Here is a 24,465-nt window from a genome sequence, read left to right as displayed (position 1 = left end):
AAGCGAAAAGTGTCCTACGTGAGGCAGGATTTCAACATGAAGATTTGGGTATGCAGAGGGTTTCAAACACAGAATCAGAGTACCCCAAGAAGTTCCAGGCACAGAAGATATGTCCATCAGAAGAGGGTCCCCTGAGGTAACAGGCAGGATGGCAGAAATAAGCATCAGAAAACCTAGTGATTCAAAAGACACCAGGTACCTCACATCAATTTCCCATTTTTATCCCTAAAAGGAAAGGAATTGGTCAAGTGCTCCACGTGGAGTCAAAAGACCAGGTGCCCAGTAGGGAAACACAATCTAGCCAGCATCCTGTTCTTCATGACGACAGACAGATCCCCAATGTCATCTTCTAGACCCCAGGCAAGAAACCATCACAGTGTCCCACACAACCTAGGCTGAATCCCCAAAAGAAACCAAGGATCATTTACAGGAAAAACACTAGTAAGCAGAGCAATGCAAAGACTTTTTCCAAAGCCTCCTCCCCCAGATAGTCCATTCCAATCCACTGCAAAGAGAACTAACTGGTTGAAAAGAGGCAGCTGAAAGGAACAAGAATATTGCAGCTCAGTTTGTCAAAACTGACCACACACAGCTACAAAGCAGAGTTGCTCTGCTCTCAGCTAGACCTTGTATTGAGTACCAGGAGCCATGCCATTGGCTGCCCATGTTTCAGGCCAAACCCTGAGGATGATCTTTACTAGACATGCTTGTGATTGCTGGACATACAGTTTGCTTATAGTGCCCCACAGGACTTTCTACTGAGAAGCAAAAACCTACTTCTGAGTCCCCTGACAGATTGGACATGCGGGTGCAGTCTCTGAGGTCCCATAAAATGTCCTTTATGAAGATAAGCAGACCTGGTGGTCCTCGCAGGACAGTTGTGAGTCACCACCTAGTAAGGAGATGCCACCTCCATTCTCAGACTACTCAGGTACTTTCTGATTACCATATGACAGACTCTTCGGAAGTGAAAAGAACCCCAGTGGCGCAGTATGTTTCTCTCTAGAATGAACTGGGGAGATAACCTGTCAGGTTCACTTCCAAATGAACACCAAACACTCCTCTCATGGCTGGACTTACATCTCCACGCAAGTAGCCTCACCTCAGTATGGTTCTGGACTCTGAACTCTGAGGTATGTCACTGAGAATCACTGAGAAGAAACGTCACCTGTCCTCTTCCATGTCATTTCAGTGGCCTCTAGTTGATCCATTCAATAACCTTAATGTTCATAACTCTATGAGTTGTCATATTACACATGAGGTTTTCAACTTTCAGGAATAAAATTGTCCTAGAAATTATGTCTATGCACGGATGTTCTTGGGCTGAGGACACAGGATTTTTCATCTTTCCTATTGTTCAATAAAGATTCATCAGCCCAAGTGGCATTCATCCTACTGCATCAGCTATCCCATATATATATGTACCATGCCCATGCAGAACCATCGTGTGTTCTTAAGACCATTAATAAGGGGAAAATCTATAGTACTCCCCTTTCAAATTACTGTGCTGTTACTCAAGGTTTTGGCCAGATTGACATTCAGAAATCTAGGAACACTTACCACAAGGTATGAAATTCTGGAGACTCAAGCTCAGAGTATCCTGAGGGTACTACAGTTAGAGTTACCCTAAATTTGCCCTTCACTGAAACAAGAGCATGTTCAACAACATAGAGTAACAGCATGGCTTGTGGCCTCTTATATCCTGTTTGCCTCCTGGTAGACAAAGCTAGAATTTTTCAATTTCAGAGCTTCATTGGCTACATACAATGCTCCTAGACAAGCTTTGCTGCAATGTGAGACTGTGGAAATCTACAGAGGTTTCTTAGTGAGAACTTACTCAGTGTCCAAGATTCTGAGCTTGCTTTACCCAGCAGGAGTGCATAAGGGGATGATTTGCCCCCCAGCATGATTACCAGGTATTTGGAAGAGTCCACACTTTGTCTGTACAGAGTGCTTCCTTGGAATTTTTATAAAAAGCCCTTTTGAATAAATAGAAAGGGCTGTTGGGTATTGACCCAAGTCCCACTGAAGCTATCCTGTGTTTATTTTTTATCTTCACTTTCTCTCTAATATTTTTTCTCTCCCCTAAGAGCCCTTGAAAAGGTAGAAGCTGGCATCCCACATGAGACAATACCCTGCCTCTGCACCTCCATTTTACCTAAGTATCAATATTTGAGCCTAGAATATTACATAATTTATCAACCTCGCTATTGCCTTAGACCTGTTCGTTTCCATACCCATTGTAATGCCTGTATTATTTAAAACCTGTGTTTGAGACACTGTCTCACACTAACTGACAGGTCAACATCTTGGATCTCTTTGATGGTTGGCAAGCTTCAATGATTTCCCTGTCTTGAGATCCTTGGCTAGCTGAGGGCTATCATTCTGTAGCTTTTTGCTCAAACCAAGAGCAGGTCAAGTAATTCTGTTGGTGCATTCCCTGGCAGCCTTCCTCTCTAGTATTATATCCTCAGTTTCTCCTTGGCTGATTGATACACACTATCTGTGTTCCTGTTGGGCTCTCAGTGAGGTCATTTCCTGTAGATCAACTATTTTTAACTCGTCCAATACCTCTCTTTTGCTTAATACTCCATACTTCTTTTCACTTGCCAGTGTAAGAATTCTCTTCTGACCTTACTTTTTAGGGTTTTAGTCCTTGAGCGACATATAGGGCCCTGTGTGTCTATTGTTAAATCCACACATCTAGGAACACCTGACTTTTGACAAAGAAGCCAAACTTACACAATGGAAAATAGAAAGCATTTTCAACAAATGATGATGGCATAACTGCATGTAGAAGAATGCAAATAGAACTATACCTATCACCCTGCACAAAACTCAAGTGGATCAAAGGCCTCAACACAAATCAAGTTGCACTGAACCTGATAGAAGAGAAAGTGGAAAGTAACCTTGATAGCAAGGGCACAAGACATCACGTCCTAAATACAACACCAGTAGCATAGACACTAGGATCACAATAAATGGGACCTACTGAAACTGAAAAGCTTCTGTAAGGCAAAGAACACTGACAAGAATACAAAATGGAAGGCTACAAAATGGGAAAAGATATTCATCAACCCACATCTGACAGATGACTCATCTCCAAAATATATAAAGAACTCAAGAAACTGGACATCAAAACATGAAGTAATCCAATTTTAAAGTGGGGTCCAGATTTAAACAGGATTCTCAACAGAAGAATCTCAAATGGCCAAGAATCGTGCAACGTCCTTAGCTATCAGGGAAATACAAATGAATTGATACAAATGATTCTGAGATAGCATTTCACACCTGTCAGAATAGCCAAGACTAAAAATACTAAGGACATTCTATATTGGAGAGGATATAAAGTAAGGAGAACATACCTCCACTGCTCGTGGGAGAGCAAACAGGTACAGCCACTTTGGAAACCAGGATGGTGGTTTCTCAGAATATTGGAAATCAATCTACCTCAAGACCCAGTGATACCACTCTTGAGCATATACCCAGGGGATGTTCAATCAAACCACAGGAAACTGGCTCAACAATGTTCATAGCAGCATTATTTAAAATAGCTAGAATCTGAAAACAACCTAGATGGCCCTCAATTGAAGAATGGATAATGTGGTGCATTTACACAATGAAGTATTAGTCAGCAGTAAAAAACAATGACCTCATGAAATTTTCAGGCAAATGGATGGATCTAGAAAAAAATCATGCTGAGTGAGGTAACCCAGACCTAGAAAGACAAACATGGTATGTACTCACTCACAAGTAGATTTTTATATAAAGCAAAGGATAACCTGGCTTAAATCCACAGCCCCAGAGAAGCTAGGAGACAATGAGAAACCTAAGAGGGACACATGGATTTCACTGGAAAGGGAAAATAGATTAGATCTCCTAGGTAAACTGAGGGTAGGAGAGGGATGGAGGAGAAAAACATGATTTATCAAATTGGTCCACTTGGGGGGCAGAATGGATGGGGAGAGTAATGAAAGAGATATCTTGATAGAGGGGACCAATTTGGGGTTAGGGAGATGTGTGGTACCAAAAAATTCACCCATGAATCCATAAAGATGACCCCAGCTAAGACTCCTAGCAATAGTGGAAAGGATACCTGAACTAGTCTTCTCCTGGAATCAAATTGGTGACTTCCCTAATTGTTAACAGAGGGCCTTTTATCCAGAAACTGATGAAGCAGATGGGGAGATACACAGCCAAGCACTGGGCAGAGGTCCAGAATTCCAGTTGAGTAGAGGGAGGAGGAGGGTTAATGGAGCAAAGGGGGTCAAGATCATGACAGGGAAACCTACAGACAGCTGACCTGAGCTAATGGGAGCTCATCGACTCTGGAACAACAGCCAGGGAGCCTGCATGGGATTGACCAAAGACTTGTGCATGTGGATGACAGTCATGTAGCTTGGTGTGTTTATGGAGCCCCTCACAGTGGAATCAGGACCTGTCTTTTTGCTCATGAGCCTGGTTTTTAGAAACTATTCCCCATGCAGGGACGCCTTGCCCAGACTTCATGCAGAAGGTCTTGAGTTTGGTTCTGATCAACACAATAGGACATGCTTTTTTGACTCCCATGGAGGCCAACCACCTTCTGAATGAGGGAGGAACGGATAAGGGGGATAGATGGGAGGTGGGGGGGAATGAAGGGGATCAGAGGAGGGAAAGAAAACTGGTTTGTATGTAAAATAATTTTTAAAACATTATTTTAAAAAACCCAAATCTGCCAAATGAGATTATGAACCCCATGAGTTGAGGCCAGGCTGTCTGTGCAGAGGACTATCTTCAACACCTTGGAGGCAAAGGCATGGTGCTCAGCAGCTCCAAGCAGCTGAGATAGAGTGCAAGCTCAAGGTTAGTGTGGCCCACATGAGAATTTACCCTAGAACCAAAAGAAAAGGTATCATTTGTTTAGTGTTGTCTATCCAAGCATCCATCGTATCTCTTTGGAGTGGAAAGCAGGAGGATTGATGGAAGAATCGTGCAAGTCTGGACCACAAAGAGACTTCTGGGGAACACTGGCCTAGGATTGGAAACACAAATTCATGATGAATACTAACTAATCACTTCATCATTCAGTTTCTTGGTTTAAACTGAGGAATTTAGTTTTTATAATTTACCCCCTTTCTTCATTGCTTCCAAATCCTATGATGATATCACACATTGTTCAATTCATGACCTCAATTTTCTAGGAGTCTCATTCTTTTCTCAAATCATGATTTCAGTACATCACATTTTCTCCTGAATATTCGTGTATTTTCCAATTGAATAACTATAGAAATTTGTTATATTCTCAAATTTACCAAAGGAAATCAATCACCATTTCAAAAATAATTCTCGCTCCCCCATTTTTATCACTTCTATATCATATATATAAATCTGTATGTCTACGTCATTCTCTAAACATATCTCCCTATGACTACTCTCCCCTCTCAGGTCTACTCTTGCCCCATAGATTCTCACTATGAATTCCTGACAGATGGCACTGCAAATATGTTACTATTAGTAATTAGAGAAATTTTTAGGGTATAGATCATCCATTAATGTGCTTGGTGTGTGAGTTGGTCAAATGCTAACTCCCTTCCCTATTGATAAACACTGAGGAAACAGACTGTAGGTTGAAGGTAATTTGACATTGAGAAATATCTCAATATGCAAAACTAACTGAATTAGATAACCAGGATTAAACATCAAAGTAGCCAGAATGAATGTTTGGTCTGCGTGGACCAGTCCTGCAGATTTTCACCTTTCCACACACAAAAAAAAAACATGGGGTGTCTAAAGATATACCTCTTTAAATAACAGCCACCAAAAGGCATTTGCAAGTGTGGCCATCTACATCCTGTCCAGATTCACTGTGTTGAAGTACTTCCCTGTAGATAGTCTGAGCACTGATATACAATTGTTGCAGGGTTTAAAATAGAATTTTTGATTGAAAATCTGTCCATTGTGGCCCTATAGCTTCACATGGCCAGTAATGAAGACAAGGAGCCTTTGAGCAGGAGGTGTGGCCCACCTTAGAGGTGTGGCCCACCTTAGAGTTGTGTCCTTCCCCCTCAATTCCGGATTAAAGGCACTTGTCCTCACACTCTCATGATCCAGTTTCTCCTCAATCTGCTAATTGGATTAGATGAGATTATGGACCTTGTCATCTACCTGTGAAGCACCTTTACAGTCACCTTTGAGCCAGCATTGGGAGAAGACTCCGTCTTGGTGTGTGGGTCCATATTCGACAGCTCACAGAACCTGCTGGGTAAACCAGAGGGACACAGTTAGCTCTGAGGTGAGAGACCTATCAGATTGTTCCATAGGTGAATGCATAGAAACATAGAAGTGTTTTTGCAATGTTTGTGGGGGTTCCCTGGAGATATTATGGTGGTTACTAACAGTATTTCATTTAAATATATTGCTGAACGTAGTTAGACAGCAGTATCACTCCTAAAGTGAAATATTTCCAGAATATTCCAACTTCAAGTCCCTAAGATCCAGTTTGAATATGCTTGGGAGGTCTAAACAAAAAGGGGATCATACTATGATGGGCATTTGCAGGACACCTGTTTATGTCATGTCAGGAAATTTCACACCTCAAGATCCAGTTTGCTTCTGAATCTGTTAACTGGGTTAGATGACATGATGTATCCTGACCTTGAGTGGATCTTGTGAAAAGCTTGGGAAGCAACTTTTCCTCAGTCCTGTTTGGGTCAGCCTCCTGCCTGGACTAATGTCACAGCTCAGGAAATCTACTGGATAGACCAGGGGAGAAAGTTAGCTCTCAGAGGGGAGTCCATATCAGATTTTTCTTGAGCTGAGTAGGTAGAAAATAGAATTTTCCCCAATCAAAAAAAAGCATTCCTCCCCCTACACTCTCCTGCCTCTGCTCTCTATCCCCTTTCTATTCTGCTCCGTCTCCCCTCCCCCTTCCTACACTCTGTCCCTCTCCCACAATGTATCCAGTATACCCTCCTTATTCTGCAACGTCCCCCTCACCTGCTTTTAATTACCTCTCCCTGCACAGTGGCAGCCATCTCTAACTGTATCCTGCCCCACACCCAGCTCACCAACCCAGGTAGAGAACAAGATCAAGGTCAGTGTCTTACTTAGGATTAGTGTTGCTGCAATGAAATTTCATGGCCAAAATGCAAGTTGGAAAGAAAGGGTGTTTCAGCTTGCACTTCCATGTTGCTGTTCACCACTGAAGTAGTCGGGACAGGAACTCAAACAGGCAAGGTTCCTGGAGGTAGGAGCAGATACAGGTGCCATGGAGGGTTATGGCTTACTCTATTACATTGCTGGCTTACTCAGTCTGCTTTCCTATAGATCTCAGGGCCACTAGCCCACCACAGGCTGGACATTCCCACATTGGTTGCTAATTGAGAAAATGCCCTGCAGCTGGATATCAAGGAGGCATTTCCTTAACTGAAGCTCTTTACTATCTGATGCCTCTAGCTTGTGTCAAGTTGACAAACAAACCCAGCCAGTAAAACAGGACATTTGAATGCTTGATCTTACCTGTCTGATGTGGGGATCTAGGGTTCCACCATCTCTCAGTGATCAAGCCAGGCTACTCGGTCTCAATAGTGAGGATACTAAGGAGTTGTCAGGATGGAGGGCTACTTGAGCCAAAAGCTTCGAGAAGCCTGCTTAGAACACATTGTGTGCACAGATCCACAGCAATAGAGGCCAGCAGCCTTGCCTGTGCCCAGGAAGCAGAGCTTTACTTCTGGGCAATACAGTAAGTTTAATCTTGAAAATCTGTGTGATGGGACAAAGAGTATAGTCTGGAGGTCAAAGGGAGAAGATGTCTTTGAGAAACACCCTCTTCCTGTTTCACTTGTGCTCCCAAAGGCAAATTGCTGCCTCCACAGTGTCAAAACTAAGGTTAGTGCTCTGAAATTCGGCTTTCTCTTTTCCCAGCTGGAAAGATGTGGATTAGAGCGTTGTCTTTCTGTTTCAAGATCCTGATTACAGATGAATCTTGCTAATTCAAATTAAGGAAAAAAATCTCTTACAGATGTGCCTATATTCAATCAGATCCCAGCCCCCATCTTGAGTAACTTTTTAACTCTCTGATTTTAACAGGTTTTTGTGATATTGAAGGAGCCTAGAGGCCAGCAAGCTCTTTTGTATGCTAATAAGCACCAAAGAGAGCAATCTGTTTCTTTTCACAGTGAGAGTGAAATGGCTCCTTTGGTAGAGGAGAACTGGTTTCCTTTGAACCTAAAATTCTACTTTTTTAAAATATGAAGTGATATAATCTCTTCTGTAACTGCTTTTAGCTCAAATAGGACATTATTGTCAGGCCCAGGAAGGCTCTGTTGGACCATCTGAGGGTAGAGGAATGCAGGTAGCTTTGGAGCAGTCTGGAATGCTGGTGCAAAGCTGGGCTCAAGCTGGTAAGAAACTTTGTCAGAAGCATCTGGTTTACATTGGCTTCCAGTTCAGTGCTTGCTTGTTTTGATGGACCACAAGAGGTTGGTGTGTTTAGTCTTTAGTTGGCTAGAAATCTGCTGGGACAATTAATGGACTAGGAACAAAGTTGAAGTTTAGGAACTTAAAGGAAAAGCAGATATTTGGAACTCTTAGCACATTATTGTGAGTGTTGGAGGGGAGGAGTTCTTAGCCCAGGTGAGAGAGATCCCAACAACAGGTTGGGGAAACTTAGGCTGTTCTTATCTGGAGTCCATTTGACCCATGAGAGGTGGAACTAAGTCTAACAACTCCCTCACTCCTCTCACTTTCATTAATTTTTACTTTACAAAATGAGATAAATATTTTCAATACATGAGCCTTACCAATACTTGTGATCTTTACTAAAATCGACATTGTAGACAAAGCAGCTGATGGGTATCTGTAAAACAGCAAAAGTACACTCATGCCTTTGAGTCATGGAAAAAGCTTTGGATTTGAGTTAAAGACAATGAACTATTTTTTCCTCTCTCCAGAGAGCTGGTTATGTACAGATTGGATGTAGATGTCTTAGCCCAATAAGAAGCACATTAATGTCTACATTTATAAGACAAACAAAGGAAATTTAAAATCATGAGCTCATAACTTAATAAGTATTAAGTACTCCACCAGATTATCAGAATATGATCCATTGATCAATATTAAAAGTATGAATTTCTGAAATCAGAGTATGAAAATAAGATAGAAGTGGGAATGAAATTTGAAATATTTTCTATTTTATACACCCTACCTCATTTCCTTGTACCCTTGCAATTTGTATTCATATACTCTAAACCATCTTTAGACCCTCAGAATTTACTGAAGCATTCATATCCTCAGAATTTTATATACTTTAGCACATATTCTAACACCCTCACAAACAGCATATTGTTCAACACTTTTTCTTTGTAATCATTTATCACAGACATGAGTACTTATTACAAAGACAGTCACAGTAGTTTCATTTTTGTTGTAACTGTATGTTGGTTTATGGAAGTCAATTAGGACAGAGGGTTGGCTAAATATACCAGGTATTTCCAAATGGCCTATATTTTGTCCTATATTTCAATGGTCTTAGCAAAAGGTGGAAGTAGCTGTGCATATTGTAAGTATCTTACACCTGATGTAATGGGACAGATGTACCTTGGGTTTTTGATTATTATAGGACCACATGTAGTGTGAAAATGCCCATCTCCTCATTGCAAAAGCACTAATACATAGACATAATCTCTAAGTAGAGAAAATTTCATTATTTTAGGAATTATGTGTTGACATGAACAGGTGTAAAGCAAAAGCCAAGGTCTAGATTCTGTGCGAAAATTTGCAATGTTCTTGACTCATAGATGGATAACAAGTTTAAGTTGACCTGTAGGGGCAGGGAGTTGTCTCACCTTGGAAGAAACCGTGAACTGGAGCCCTGTAGTTAGCCATTGGAGCAATTAAACTAAGGCAGTCCACTGGCCTTTGTCTACCATGGGTCTAACATGACGTGTGTGTGTAACGTGTGTGTGTGTGTGTGTGTGTGTGTGTGTGTGTGTGTGTGTGTGTGTGTGTTAGAGACCACCATCACTGCTGTGAGTGTGTGTTGTTGTACATTTTGTTTCAGTGAGAGAAAGGCTAATCCAGGGTAGTTGTCAGTGCCCTCAGGATACTATGAACTACAGTCCCCAGAGTTTTAGACCTTGTGGTACATATACCTAGTTTCCTGGATGTCTATTTGGCCAAAGCCTTCAGTAACACAGTACTAGTTTCAAAGGAAAGACCTAATTGTTGCCCTATCTCTTAATGGTCTTAAAATCATGGGTTGGGGTTATCAATGTACTTGCCCACTAAGAAACTTCTAACTAGTCAATAGTCCTTAATATCAGTCTGAGAGTTTCAGGACATTACAGAGTTTCCTGATCTGCTGTTGGTTGTGGGCAAACACACACACACACACACACACACACACACACACACACACACACACACACACACACATCCATGTGACTGGGACAACCCTAACTCATGGGGTAGGGTGGGACTGGTAAATTTCTGAAGCTTGCTAGGAAGCAAGGCTATCCAAGCTGTTGAGATTCAGATCATTGTGAGACACTGTCTCAAGCACTTTAGTTACAGAAAAATAGAGGCACTGCATTGGATGTTGACTTGAAAAGGTGTAAAGCTAATGTCAGCCAGCTAACTTCACCATTATGACAGACTCACATTTGACTTCACATTGTATTGAAGCAACAAAACCTAATTCCTGTCCTTTTGCTTTCTAAGCACAGTTACACACAGTCACACACATCGTTACAATTTTTTCCTTTTTCTTTTTTTAATGTATTATTCTTATTCCTTCTGGATCAATTGACTGCTTTAGTTGTTTATCCTCTTTGTTCATGATGATCTTCTGGCTTTTGTGTCTTCCTTTGCATGGGTCTGCCTGTGTCATTGAGTCAATAATTAGGCTTGGAACATTGCAACTAATTCCCTCCCCTATATCATGGGACACCAGTCCCTTTACATTTTCACTTTCAGTGAAGTTTTCTCTAAGTTTCACAAAGTGTCCTCGAATCAATATATATACAGAGGACACAAATTCATCTTCCTCTACCTTAAAAAGCACCTACAGTTCTGGGTTATTTTAATTTATAGAAACTCATATTATTAAGATATTTCATAAAACTAAAACATGAATCATCAAGCCACACATAAAAATTATATTTTATTAATAATTCCAGTGATAAAATATTTCTCATTTCCCATATAGAATACAAGGAAGAATGGGGTCAAGTTTGAAGCAATTTGGCCAGTGTGAGAACTTTGCTGTCTAAGGGCTTGTGAAGCAGACTGTCACCTCAATCCATACACACATTTTTCAGTGGAAGCCAAGACTCTGACCTTCTTGCCATGGCCTCTAAACATATGTCTGCTGAAACACAGCCACCCAATGCAAAGGCATTGACAGTGCTTGGCCATCTACATCCTTTCTCCAGACACCACACTTAAGCACTTCACTGTGGATGTTCTGAGCACTGATACATAACCGCTGCTGGGTTTGAAAGGGAAATTTCATTTATTTTATTTTATTTTACAATACCATTCAGTTCTACATATCAGCCACGGGGTCCCCTATTCTCCTCCCTCCCACACCCTCCCCTTACCCCCAGCCTACCCCCCATTCCCACCTCCTCCAGGGCAAATCCTCCCCCGAGGACTGTGATAAACCTGGTAGACTCAGTCCAGGCTGGTCCAGTCCCTTCCTCCCAGACTGAGCCAAGTGTCCCTGCATAAGCTCCAGGTTTCAAGCAGCCAACTCATGCAATGAGCACAGGACTTGGTCCCACTGCCTAGTTGCCTCCCAAACTGATCAAGCCAATCAACTGTCTCACCTATTCAGAGGGTCTGATCCAGCTGGGGGCCCCTCAGCCTTTGGTTCATAGTTCATGTGTTTCCATTCATTTGGCTATTTTTTTTCAATAATTGAGGAAAACCGAAATTTATTATAAGTCACAGTCTTCCTAGGGACCTCCATGCTATATATATAGCCTCCATGGTTCTGTGGGTTATGGTTTGATTGTTCTTTATTTTATATCTAGAATCCACTTATGAGTGAGTACATATCATGACTGTCTTTCTGGGTTTGGGATACCTCACTCAGGATGATTTTTTCTACTTCCATCCATTTGCCTGCAAATTTCATGTTTTCATTGTTTTTTCTATGTTGAATAGTACTCCATTGTATATATGTACCACATTTTTTCCATCCATTCTTCCATTGATGGGCATCTAGGTTGTTTCCAGGTTCTGGCTCTTATAAATAGTGCTGCTATGAACAGAGCTGAGCATGTATCTTTATGGTATGAATCAGCATTCCTTGGTCATATGTCCAAGAGTGGGGTGGCTGGGTCTTGAGGTAGTTTGATTCCTAATTTTCTAAAAAACCGCCATACTGATCCACAGTGGTTGTACAAGTTTACATTCCCACGAACAGTGGAGGAGTGTTCCCTTTTCTCCACATCCTCTCCAACATTGGCTGTCATTGGTGTTTTTGATTGTAGCCATTCTGACAGGCGTAAGGTGGTATCTCAGAGTCGTTTTGATTTGCATTTCTCTGATGATCAAGGATGTTGAGCATTTCTTAAAATGTCTTTCAGCCATTTGTCGTTCTTGCTTTGAGAATTCTCTGTTTAGCTCTTTAGCCCATTTTTTAATTGGACTATTCAGTATTTTGATGTCTAGTTTCTTGAGTTCTTTATATACTGTGGAGATCAATCCTCTGTCAGATGTGGGGTTGGTGAAGATCTTTTCCCATTCTGTTGGGTGTCTTTTTGTCTTATTGACTGTGTCTTTTGCCCTGCAAAAGCTTCTCAATTTTGAGAGGTCCCATTTATTAATTGTTGTGCTCAGGGTCTGTGCTGTTGGTGTTTTATTTAGGAAATAGTCTCCGGTGCCAATGCATTCAAGAGTGTTTCCTATTTTCTTTTCTATTAAGTTTAGTGTAACTGGATTTATGTTCAGGTGTTTGATCCACTTGGACTTGAGTTTTGTGCATTGTGACAGACATGGATCTATTTGTAATCTTTTACATATTGTCATCCAGTTATGCCAGCACCATTTCTTTTCTTTTTTTTTTTCTTTTTTTTTTTTTTTAGTTTTTAGAGACAGGGTTTCTCTGTGTAGATTTGCACCTTTCCTGGGACTCACTTGGTAGCCCAGGCTTGCCTCAAACTCAAAGAGATCCACCTGGCTCTGCCTCCTGAGTGCTGGGATTAAAGGCATGCGCCACCACCGCCCGACTGCCAGCACCATTTCTTGAAGATACTTTCTTTATTCCATTGTATAGTTTTGGCTCCTTTGTCAAAAACCAGGTGTTCATATGTGTATGGATTAATGTCAGGGTCTTCCATTGGTCCGTATGTCAGTTTTTATACCAGTACCAAGCTGTTTTTATTACTAGAGCTCTATAGTAGAGTTTTAGGTCAGGGATGGTGATGTCTCCAAAGTTGCTTTATCATATAGGATTCTTTTAGCTATCCTGCGTCTTTTGTTTTTCCATATGAAGTTGAGAATTTTTCTTTCCAAGTCTGTGAAGAATTGTGTTGGGATTTTGATGGGGATTGCATTGAATCTGTAGATTGCTTTTGTAAGATTGCCATTTTTTCTATGTTAATCCTACCTATCCATGAGCATGGGAGATCCTTCCATTTTCTGATATCTTCTTTAATTTCTTTCTTTAGAGATTTAAAGTTCTTATCAAAAAGCTCCTTCACTTGTTTAGTTAGTGTTATCCCAAGGTATTTTATCTTATTTGTGACTATTGTAAAGGGTGATGTTTCTCTGACTTCTTTCTCAGCCCTTTTATCATTTGTGTATAGGAGGGCTACTGATTCTTTTGAGTTGATCTTGTATCCTGCCACTTTACTGAAGGAGTTTATCAGCTGTAGGAGTTCCCTGGTAGAGTTTTTAGGGTCAGTTATGTATACTATCATATCATCTGCAAATAGTGAAAATTTGACTTCTTCCTTGCCAATTTGTATCCCTTTCATCTCCTTTTGTTGTCTTATTGCTCTAGCTAGAATTTCTAGTACTATATTGAATAAAAATGGGGAGAGTGGATGGCCTTGTCTTCTTCCTGAATTTAGTGGTATTGCTTTGAGTTTCTCTCCAATTAATTTGATGTTTGCTGTTGGCTTGCTATAAATTGCATTTATTATGTTTAGAAATGTTCCTTGTATTCCTGATCTTTAAAGACCTTTATCATGAAGGGCTATTGGAGAGAGAATTCTTTGTGGGCATTGCTTCTTATTGAATGGGTTTGGATGATGACTTGATCTGATGCCAAGTACACCTCTGTAAGAATAAACGCTCGGGAAAACAGAGTGTGGGGTGAAGGTCAATTGGAGATTGAGTAGAATGTGCAAGCATATTTATTTGGATTAGATAACAAGAATTAGATGTCAAGGTGGCCAGATTGAAAGTTTGGTGGGCACAGGCTAGGCTGACAGATTTCCACCTTCTCTCAATACATAGAATGTGGAATATCTAAAGACATGCGTGTGTAAAGCACAGCGACACAAAGGCATTGACCAGGTTGTCCATCCACACGGTGTACAGCTTCGCTATGATGAAGTAGTTTCCTGTATATACTGTGAGCCCTGGCTTCAAGGGGCTACTGGGTTGGAAGTGGAATTTGCACTTAAGGGCTGTGTCCATGGTCCTGCAGCATCACAGAGCCTCTGGGCCCCAGGGAAGAAACCTCCCCAGGGCCCCACACAGACTGGGCCCAATCCCCCAAAGAAACCAAGGCTCGCTCTCTCAAAAACACCAGCGGACTGCAATACGAGGACCATTTCCAATTCCTCCTCTCCAGAGAGCCAGTCCCAGAACACTGCAAAAAGCCCTGCAAGGAAAGAGGCACCTGAAAGGAGCAGGAAAGTGGCAGCCCAGGTGCCCAGCACTGGGACTGAACAAGTCTGCTCTGTAGCAACAGAGCTGCCCCGCTCTCAGCCACACCTTGCAATAAGACCCAGGAGCCATGTGCTGCTCATGTAGCAGGCCGACCCCTGAAAAATGATCTTCACCAGACTGCATGGGGATTGTTGGTCATCCAGGTTCCTGAAAGGGAATCCGGTTCTTCCCAGGGAGAAGAAGATATCTCCACCTGAGACTCCAGCCTCCCAGAAGAGAGGGAATGGAGCACACTCCCGGCACCCATGGGCTGTCCTCTATGAGGACCTTCATTTGTCCTCCACTTCAGAGGACAGTGATGGGGAGTGAGCCATCAGCTGGCAAGAAGATGCCACCTCCCTGCCCTGATACACCCAGAAAACTATGTGATGGACCCTTCAGAAGGGAAAAGAATCACAGCATGCTAGTACATTCCTCCACAGAATGAACTAGGGAGATGACTGGAACCTGTAGCGTTCCAGTCCGAATGCCAGCAACACCGCCACTCCCCTCCTGGCTGGACTTGCATCCCCAAGCAAGTAGCCTCCCCTCACCATGGACTCTGGAGTCTGTTCAATAAACTCGATGTACAAAATTGTTCTACTTGTCATATTGTGTGACCTGATCCATTTCGGCAATAAAATAGATCTAGAAATGATGCCTATGCAGAGTTTTCATCTTGTGGGGAGAACATGGGTAGTTTTTTTCCCATTAATTGACAGTCAATAACCATCCACACAACATTTGAGTGGCATTTGACCTACCTCATCAGTGTGCCAAACAGACACTGTGCACACCCACACCCACACCTACCATACTTTGTTAAGAATGTTGAGAGATAGGACAATCTGTAGTCCTCCTCTTCCAAACTATTGCTGTGTGGCTGAAGGTCTGGGCCAGAAAGTCAGGTACATGTATTCCACAAGGAATGAAACTCAGAGGACTAGAACTCAGGCATTCTTGGAGAATGTCCACTTATACTTAACATAGATGAGCCCTATTTCTCCCTGACACAAGACAGTGTTGAACATACATAGTAGCGGCAGAGCTGTTTCTCTCTCTCTCTCTGTCTCTCTCTCTCTCTGTCCCTCTCTCTCTCTCTCTCTCTCTCTCTCTCTCTCTCTCTCTCTCTCTCTCTCTCTCTCTCTCTCTCTCGTTGTGGGTGTGTGTTCTTCTATGTGTGTGATTATGTCCATCTCCCCATATGTCCACACTCCTCCCAGGGCTGCTCTCTCTGACACTTAATTCTCACTATGTGTCCCCAGCTGATGTCACTCCACAAAAGCCATATTAGGAGTCATTAGAGAATTCTTTGTGGGCATCCCTCCTTTTGTGATGGGATTGGCTGTTTACTTGATCTGATGCCAAGTCCACCTCTGTATGGATAAACACTTAGAAAATAGAGTGTGGGTTGAAGGTCATTTGGAGATTGAGAAGTATCTCCATGCTTACCTATTTGGATTAGATCCCAAGAATTAGATGTCAAGGTGGCCACAATGAAGGTTTGTTGTGCACGGGCTGGCCAGACAGATTTCCACCTTCTCTCCATGCATAGAAGGTGGAATGTCTAGACATGTCTGTGTAAAGCACAGCCATCCAAAAACATGGATGGGTTGGCCATCCACACGGTGTACGGCTTCACTGTGTTGAAATACTTTCCTGTAGATGCCTTGAGCCCTGGCTTCAAGGTGCTGCTGGGTTGGAAGTGGAATTTGCCCTTTAAGGCCCTGTCCATGGTCCTGCAGCCTCACAGAGCCTCTCACTAACAAAGCCATGAAAGATTCAGGCCCAGTTTAGAAGAGGGGCTTTCCCAGTGGAGTTGCGGATTAAAGGGTGTGTCCTTCTTCATTCCTCACATTCCGGATTTCCTCCCAATGAGATCTCGGGATTGGATCGCAAGACTTCACAGACCTTATAAGAAACCGCAGAACCATTGCGGCTCCAGTCCCACTTGAGCCAGCCTCCTGAAAGCAGCTCCTGCCTGGAGTGAGCACAATTCACAGAACCTGCTGCATAGACCAAGGGAGGACAGCAAGCTCTCAGGTGGGAGTCCTTACCAGATTTTTCCTGAGGTGATTGCTAAGGAACAGAGGAGTGTGATGGGGTGCGTGTGGGGTTTACCGTAGGGATTTTGGTGTGTCAGGTGTCACTCTATCTGTTGAATGGCGATCTTGAACTGCTTTGGACGGCATTAATCGTCCTGGGAGGGAAATGGGCCAAGAATGTTTCCACTTCCAGGACTGACATCCCCATCTATTTGAATGTGCTTGGGAGGTCAAAACACAGAAAGGGGATCATTGTGTGATGGCCACTAGCAGCCCCATATTTTTGTGATGTCGTGAAGTTTCATTTCATTGGTTAAAGCTCTGTTCTTTGCTTCCATTCAGCCAATCCAGGCCGACAACACCTGCGGGTGATTGACTCACACTCAGCCATGAGTCAGGAGACACACATGCTGATTCGGGGCCCAAGAGCCACTCCAGCCCAAAGAGCCCAGAGGAATCCCACAGGGCCCATGGCTCTGAAGGTTCCCCCACCGGAGGAGGAGAACCCTAGGGTAAGTGGACTTTTATATGTGTCAGCAGCCACTGGGGCTAGGTGAGACATGACTTTGGGCTTTGGGTCAGAATCTTTGTGCTCTGGGTTAGGCATCAGGGAAGACTGTTCAGACCTGCCTTTAAGCAAGGAGAATGGTATTATTAGCAGCCTGGCAGGGTATGTGCTGTGTGGTCTCTATTACGGTGGATCACTGAGCCTATCTCAGGGTGAGCTTTGAAGCACAGACACCACATTCTGGCTTGACATACTTCATTGAACAGAAAGCAGTAAGTCCTAAGCAAGGGCAAGTGGAGTCCATTTACCGGCCGTCCCGGAACTATGGACTTGGAAGGATTAAATCTTGGCTTATACTTTATTGGTGCATCTCATAATGGTTTACAATTCATCTGTACCTTTGTTTGGATTGATTGGTTTTTCTTCATTTACATTTTATTTGTCTCTATTTGGTCACCCGGTAGCGTCAATTGGCTGAGTGCTGTGGCCTGAATTGGTGTTTCCAATGCAGTCAGTTATGCTGATATCTGGGGGTCATGTGTGGTCTCCAGCCCTGTCCCTCTTCCATTTGTCCCATTGATCTGTGACCCTGACCAGGCAGAGAGGCAGGCTAGGGGACCTACAGGGAGAGACTGGGAAGTAGGTGAGCTCCTCTTCCACAGGAGTGGTCCTCTGGCTGAGAGAGGACTCACTCTCATCACCCCTGCACGTCTCCTGGATGCTTGACCATTGCAGGTTCAAAGAAACAACTGTTTTGGTGTTGAAAGCCACTCTGTGGTGTGTGTCTCCTCTCGAGAGAGGATCCTGAAGGGCATTCAGACCTTGAGAGGCCCTGAGGATTCAGAGGTCCCCGCGTCCCTATTGGGACTCACTGATTTCTCCTTTGTCACTCACAGGTGAAATGCAGAGACTGTGGGGCCTTTGGCCACAGATCGAGGAGCTCGAGGTGCCCCGTCAAGTGTGGCTCTGGACTCCTAGTGCCACAGCCTCTGGAGGCCCGGGAGGAGAAAGAGAACCAGGATCCTCACAGGGCCCCGGCCCTCCGGAACCCAGGGACCATAAGGCAGACGGAGAGAGACAAGAAACGGAGGCAGCACACTGCCATCCACGAGGACAGACAGATCCCAACCGTCAGCCTCTGGGCCCCAGGGAAGAAACCTCCCCAGGGCCCCACACAGACTGGTCCCAATCCCCCAAAGAAACCAAGGCTCGCTCTCTCAAAAACACCAGCGGACTGCAATACGAGGACCATTTCCAAGTCCTCCTCTCCAGAGAGCCAGTCCCAGAACACTGCAAGAAGCCCTGCAAGGAAAGAGGCACCTGAAAGGAGCAGGAAAGTGGCAGCCCAGGTGCCCAGCACTGGGACTGAACAAGCACTGCTCTGTAGCAACAGAGCTGCCCCGCTCTCAGCCACACCTTGCAATAAGACCCAGGAGCCATGTGCTGCTCATGTAGCAGGCCAACCCCTGAAAATGATCTTCACCAGACTGCATGGGGATTGTTGGTCGTCCAGGTTCCTGACAGGGGACCCGGTTCTTCCCAGGGAGAAGAAGACATCTCCACCTGAGACTCCTGCCTCCCAGGAGAGAGGGAATGGAGCACACTCCCGGCACCCATGGGCTGTCCTCTATGAGGACCTTCATTTGTCCTCCACTTCAGAGGACAGTGATGGGGAGTGAGCCATCAGCTGGCAAGAAGATGCCACCTCCCTCCCTGCCCAGATACACCCAGAAAACTATGTGATGGACCCTTCGGAAGGGAAAAGAATCACAGCATGCTAGCACATTCCTCCACAGAATGAACTAGGGAGACGACTGGAACCTGTAGCGTTCCAGTCCGAATGCCAGCAACACCGAACACTCCCCTCCTGGCTGGACTTGCATCCCCAAGCAAGTAGCCTCCCCTCACCATGGACTCTGGAGTCTGTTCAATAAACTCGATGTACAAAATTGTTCTACTTGTCATATTGTGTGACCTGATCCATTTCGGCAATAAAATAGATCTAGAAATGATGCCTATGCAGAGTTTTCATCTTGTGGGGAGAACATGGGTAGTTTTTTCCCATTAATTGACAGTCAATAACCATCCACACAACATTTGAGTGGCATTTGACCTACCTCATCAGTGTGCCAAACAGGCACTGTGCACACCCACACCCACACCTACCATACTTTGTTAAGAATGTTGAGAGATAGGACAATCTGTAGTCCTCCTCTTCCAAACTATTGCTGTGTGGCTGAAGGTCTGGGCCAGAAAGTCAGGTACATGTATTCCACAAGGAATGAAACTCAGAGGACTAGAACTCAGGCATTCTTGGAGAATGTCCACTTATACTTAACATAGATGAGCCCTATTTCTCCCTGACACAAGACAGTGTTGAACATACATAGTAGCGGCAGAGCTGTTTCTCTCTATCTCTCTCTCTCTCTCTCTCTCTCTCTCTCTCTCTCTCTCTCTCTCTCTCTCTCTGTCGTTGTGGGTGTGTGTTCTTCTATGTGTGTGATTGTGTCCATCTCTCCATACGTCCACACTCCTCTCAGGGCTGCTCTCTCTGACACTTAATTCTCACTATGTGTCCCCAGCTGATGTCACTCCAAAAAAAGCCATATTAGGAGTCATTGGAGAATTCTTTGTGGGCATCCCTCCTTTTGTGATGCGATTGGCTGTTTACTTGATCTGATGCCAAGTCCACCTCTGTATGGATAAACACTTAGAAAATAGAGTGTGGGTTGAAGGTCATTTGGAGATTGAGAAGTATCTCCATGCTTACCTATTTGGATTAGATCCCAAGAATTAGATGTCAAGGTGGCCACAATGAAGGTTTGTTGTGCACGGGCTAGCCAGACAGATCTCCACCTTCTCTCCATGCATAGAAGGTGGAATGTCTAGACATGTCTGTGTAAAGCACAGCCATCCAAAAACATGGATGGGTTGGCCATCCACACAGTGTACAGCTTCACTGCGTTGAAGTACTTTCCTGTAGATGCCTTGAGCCCTGGCTTCAAGGTGCTGCTGGGTTGGAAGTGGAATTTGCCCTTTAAGGCCCTGTCCATGGTCCTGCAGCCTCACAGAGCCTCTCACTAACAAAGCCATGAAAGATTCAGGCCCAGTTTAGAAGAGGGGCTTTCCCAGTGGAGTTGCGGATTAAAGGGTGTGTCCTTCTTCATTCCTCACATTCCGGATTTCCTCCCAATGAGATCTCGGGATTGGATCGCAAGACTTCACAGACCTTATAAGAAACCGCAGAACCATTGCGGCTCCAGTCCCACTTGAGCCAGCCTCCTGAAAGCAGCTCCTGCCTGGAGTGAGCACAATTCACAGAACCTGCTGCATAGACCAAGGGAGGACAGCAAGCTCTCAGGTGGGAGTCCTTACCAGATTTTTCCTGAGGTGATTGCTAAGGAACAGAGGAGTGTGATGGGGTGCGTGTGGGGTTTACCGTAGGGATTTTGGTGTGTCAGGTGTCACTCTATCTGTTGAATGGCGATCTTGAACTGCTTTGGACGGCATTAATCGTCCTGGGAGGGAAATGGGCCAAGAATGTTTCCACTTCCAGGACTGACATCCCCATCTATTTGAATGTGCTTGGGAGGTCAAAACACAGAAAGGGGATCATTGTGTGATGGCCACTAGCAGCCCCATATTTTTGTGATGTCGTGAAGTTTCATTTCATTGGTTAAAGCTCTGTTCTTTGCTTCCATTCAGCCAATCCAGGCCGACAACACCTGCGGGTGATTGACTCACACTCAGCCATGAGTCAGGAGACACACATGCTGATTCGGGGCCCAAGAGCCACTCCAGCCCAAAGAGCCCAGAGGAATCCCACAGGGCCCATGGCTCTGAAGGTTCCCCCACCGGAGGAGAAGAACCCTAGGGTAAGTGGACTTTTATATGTGTCAGCAGCCACTGGGGCTAGGTGAGACATGACTTTGGGCTTTGGGTCAGAATCTTTGTGCTCTGGGTTAGGCATCAGGGAAGACTGTTCAGACCTGCCTTTAAGCAAGGAGAATGGTATTATTAGCAGCCTGGCAGGGTATGTGCTGTGTGGTCTCTATTACGGTGGATCACTGAGCCTATCTCAGGGTGAGCTTTGAAGCACAGACACCACATTCTGGCTTGACATACTTCATTGAACAGAAAGCAGTAAGTCCTAAGCAAGGGCAAGTGGAGTCCATTTACCGGCCGTCCCGGAACTATGGACTTGGAAGGATTAAATCTTGGCTTATACTTTATTGGTGCATCTCATAGTGGTTTACAATTCATCTGTACCTTTGTTTGGATTGATTGGTTTTTCTTCATTTACATTTTATTTGTCTCTATTTGGTCACCCGGTAGCGTCAATTGGCTGAGTGCTGTGGCCTGAATTGGTGTTTCCAATGCAGTCAGTTATGCTGATATCTGGGGGTCATGTGTGGTCTCCAGCCCTGTCCCTCTTCCATTTGTCCCATTGATCTGTGACCCTGAGCAGGGCAGAGAGGCAGGCTAGGGGACCTACAGGGAGAGCCTGGGAAGTAGGTGAGCTCCTCTTCCACAGGAGTGGTCCTCTGGCTGAGAGAGGACTCACTCTCATCACCCCTGCACGTCTCCTGGATGCTTGACCATTGCAGGTTCAAAGAAACAACTGTTTTGGTGTTGAAAGCCACTCTGTGGTGTGTGTCTCCTCTCGAGAGAGGATCCTGAAGGGCATTCAGACCTTGAGAGGCCCTGAGGATTCAGAGGTCCCCGCGTCCCTATTGGGACTCACTGATTTCTCCTTTGTCACTCACAGGTGAAATGCAGAGACTGTGGGGCCTTTGGCCACAGATCGAGGAGCTCGAGGTGCCCCGTCAAGTGTGGCTCTGGACTCCTAGTGCCACAGCCTCTGGAGGCCCGGGAGGAGAAAGAGAACCAGGATCCTCACAGGGCCCCGGCCCTCCGGAACCCAGGGACCATAAGGCAGACGGAGAGAGACAAGAAACGGAGGCAGCACACTGCCATCCACGAGGACAGACAGATCCCAACCGTCAGCCTCTGGGCCCCAGGGAAGAAACCTCCCCAGGGCCCCACACAGACTGGTCCCAATCCCCCAAAGAAACCAAGGCTCCCTCTCTCAAAAACACCAGCGGACTGCAATACGAGGACCATTTCCAAGTCCTCCTCTCCAGAGAGCCAGTCCCAGAACACTGCAAGAAGCCCTGCAAGGAAAGAGGCACCTGAAAGGAGCAGGAAAGTGGCAGCCCAGGTGCCCAGCACTGGGACTGAACAAGCACTGCTCTGTAGCAACAGAGCTGCCCCGCTCTCAGCCACACCTTGCAATAAGACCCAGGAGCCATGTGCTGCTCATGTAGCAGGCCAACCCCTGAAAATGATCTTCACCAGACTGCATGGGGATTGTTGGTCGTCCAGGTTCCTGACAGGGGACCCGGTTCTTCCCAGGGAGAAGAAGACATCTCCACCTGAGACTCCTGCCTCCCAGGAGAGAGGGAATGGAGCACACTCCCGGCACCCATGGGCTGTCCTCTATGAGGACCTTCATTTGTCCTCCACTTCAGAGGACAGTGATGGGGAGTGAGCCATCAGCTGGCAAGAAGATGCCACCTCCCTCCCTGCCCAGATACACCCAGAAAACTATGTGATGGACCCTTCGGAAGGGAAAAGAATCACAGCATGCTAGCACATTCCTCCACAGAATGAACTAGGGAGACGACTGGAACCTGTAGCGTTCCAGTCCGAATGCCAGCAACACCGAACACTCCCCTCCTGGCTGGACTTGCATCCCCAAGCAAGTAGCCTCCCCTCACCATGGACTCTGGAGTCTGTTCAATAAACTCGATGTACAAAATTGTTCTACTTGTCATATTGTGTGACCTGATCCATTTCGGCAATAAAATAGATCTAGAAATGATGCCTATGCAGAGTTTTCATCTTGTGGGGAGAACATGGGTAGTTTTTTTCCCATTAATTGACAGTCAATAACCATCCACACAACATTTGAGTGGCATTTGACCTACCTCATCAGTGTGCCAAACAGGCACTGTGCACACCCACACCCACACCTACCATACTTTGTTAAGAATGTTGAGAGATAGGACAATCTGTAGTCCTCCTCTTCCAAACTATTGCTGTGTGGCTGAAGGTCTGGGCCAGAAAGTCAGGTACATGTATTCCACAAGGAATGAAACTCAGAGGACTAGAACTCAGGCATTCTTGGAGAATGTCCACTTATACTTAACATAGATGAGCCCTATTTCTCCCTGACACAAGACAGTGTTGAACATACATAGTAGCGGCAGAGCTGTTTCTCTCTCTCTCTCTCTCTCTCTCTCTCTCTCTCTCTCTCTCTCTCTCTCTCTCTCTCTCTGTCGTTGTGGGTGTGTGTTCTTCTATGTGTGTGATTGTGTCCATCTCTCCATACGTCCACACTCCTCTCAGGGCTGCTCTCTCTGACACTTAATTCTCACTATGTGTCCCCAGCTGATGTCACTCCAAAAAAAGCCATATTAGGAGTCATTGGAGAATTCTTTGTGGGCATCCCTCCTTTTGTGATGCGATTGGCTGTTTACTTGATCTGATGCCAAGTCCACCTCTGTATGGATAAACACTTAGAAAATAGAGTGTGGGTTGAAGGTCATTTGGAGATTGAGAAGTATCTCCATGCTTACCTATTTGGATTAGATCCCAAGAATTAGATGTCAAGGTGGCCACAATGAAGGTTTGTTGTGCACGGGCTAGCCAGACAGATCTCCACCTTCTCTCCATGCATAGAAGGTGGAATGTCTAGACATGTCTGTGTAAAGCACAGCCATCCAAAAACATGGATGGGTTGGCCATCCACACAGTGTACAGCTTCACTGCGTTGAAGTACTTTCCTGTAGATGCCTTGAGCCCTGGCTTCAAGGTGCTGCTGGGTTGGAAGTGGAATTTGCCCTTTAAGGCCCTGTCCATGGTCCTGCAGCCTCACAGAGCCTCTCACTAACAAAGCCATGAAAGATTCAGGCCCAGTTTAGAAGAGGGGCTTTCCCAGTGGAGTTGCGGATTAAAGGGTGTGTCCTTCTTCATTCCTCA

This window comes from Peromyscus maniculatus, chromosome 17 (assembly GCF_049852395.1).
Source record: "Peromyscus maniculatus bairdii isolate BWxNUB_F1_BW_parent chromosome 17, HU_Pman_BW_mat_3.1, whole genome shotgun sequence".
NCBI classification, from domain to species: Eukaryota; Metazoa; Chordata; class Mammalia; order Rodentia; family Cricetidae; genus Peromyscus; species Peromyscus maniculatus.
The sequence above is the reverse complement of the archived record's forward strand: the minus strand, read 5'-3'. Positions refer to the sequence as shown.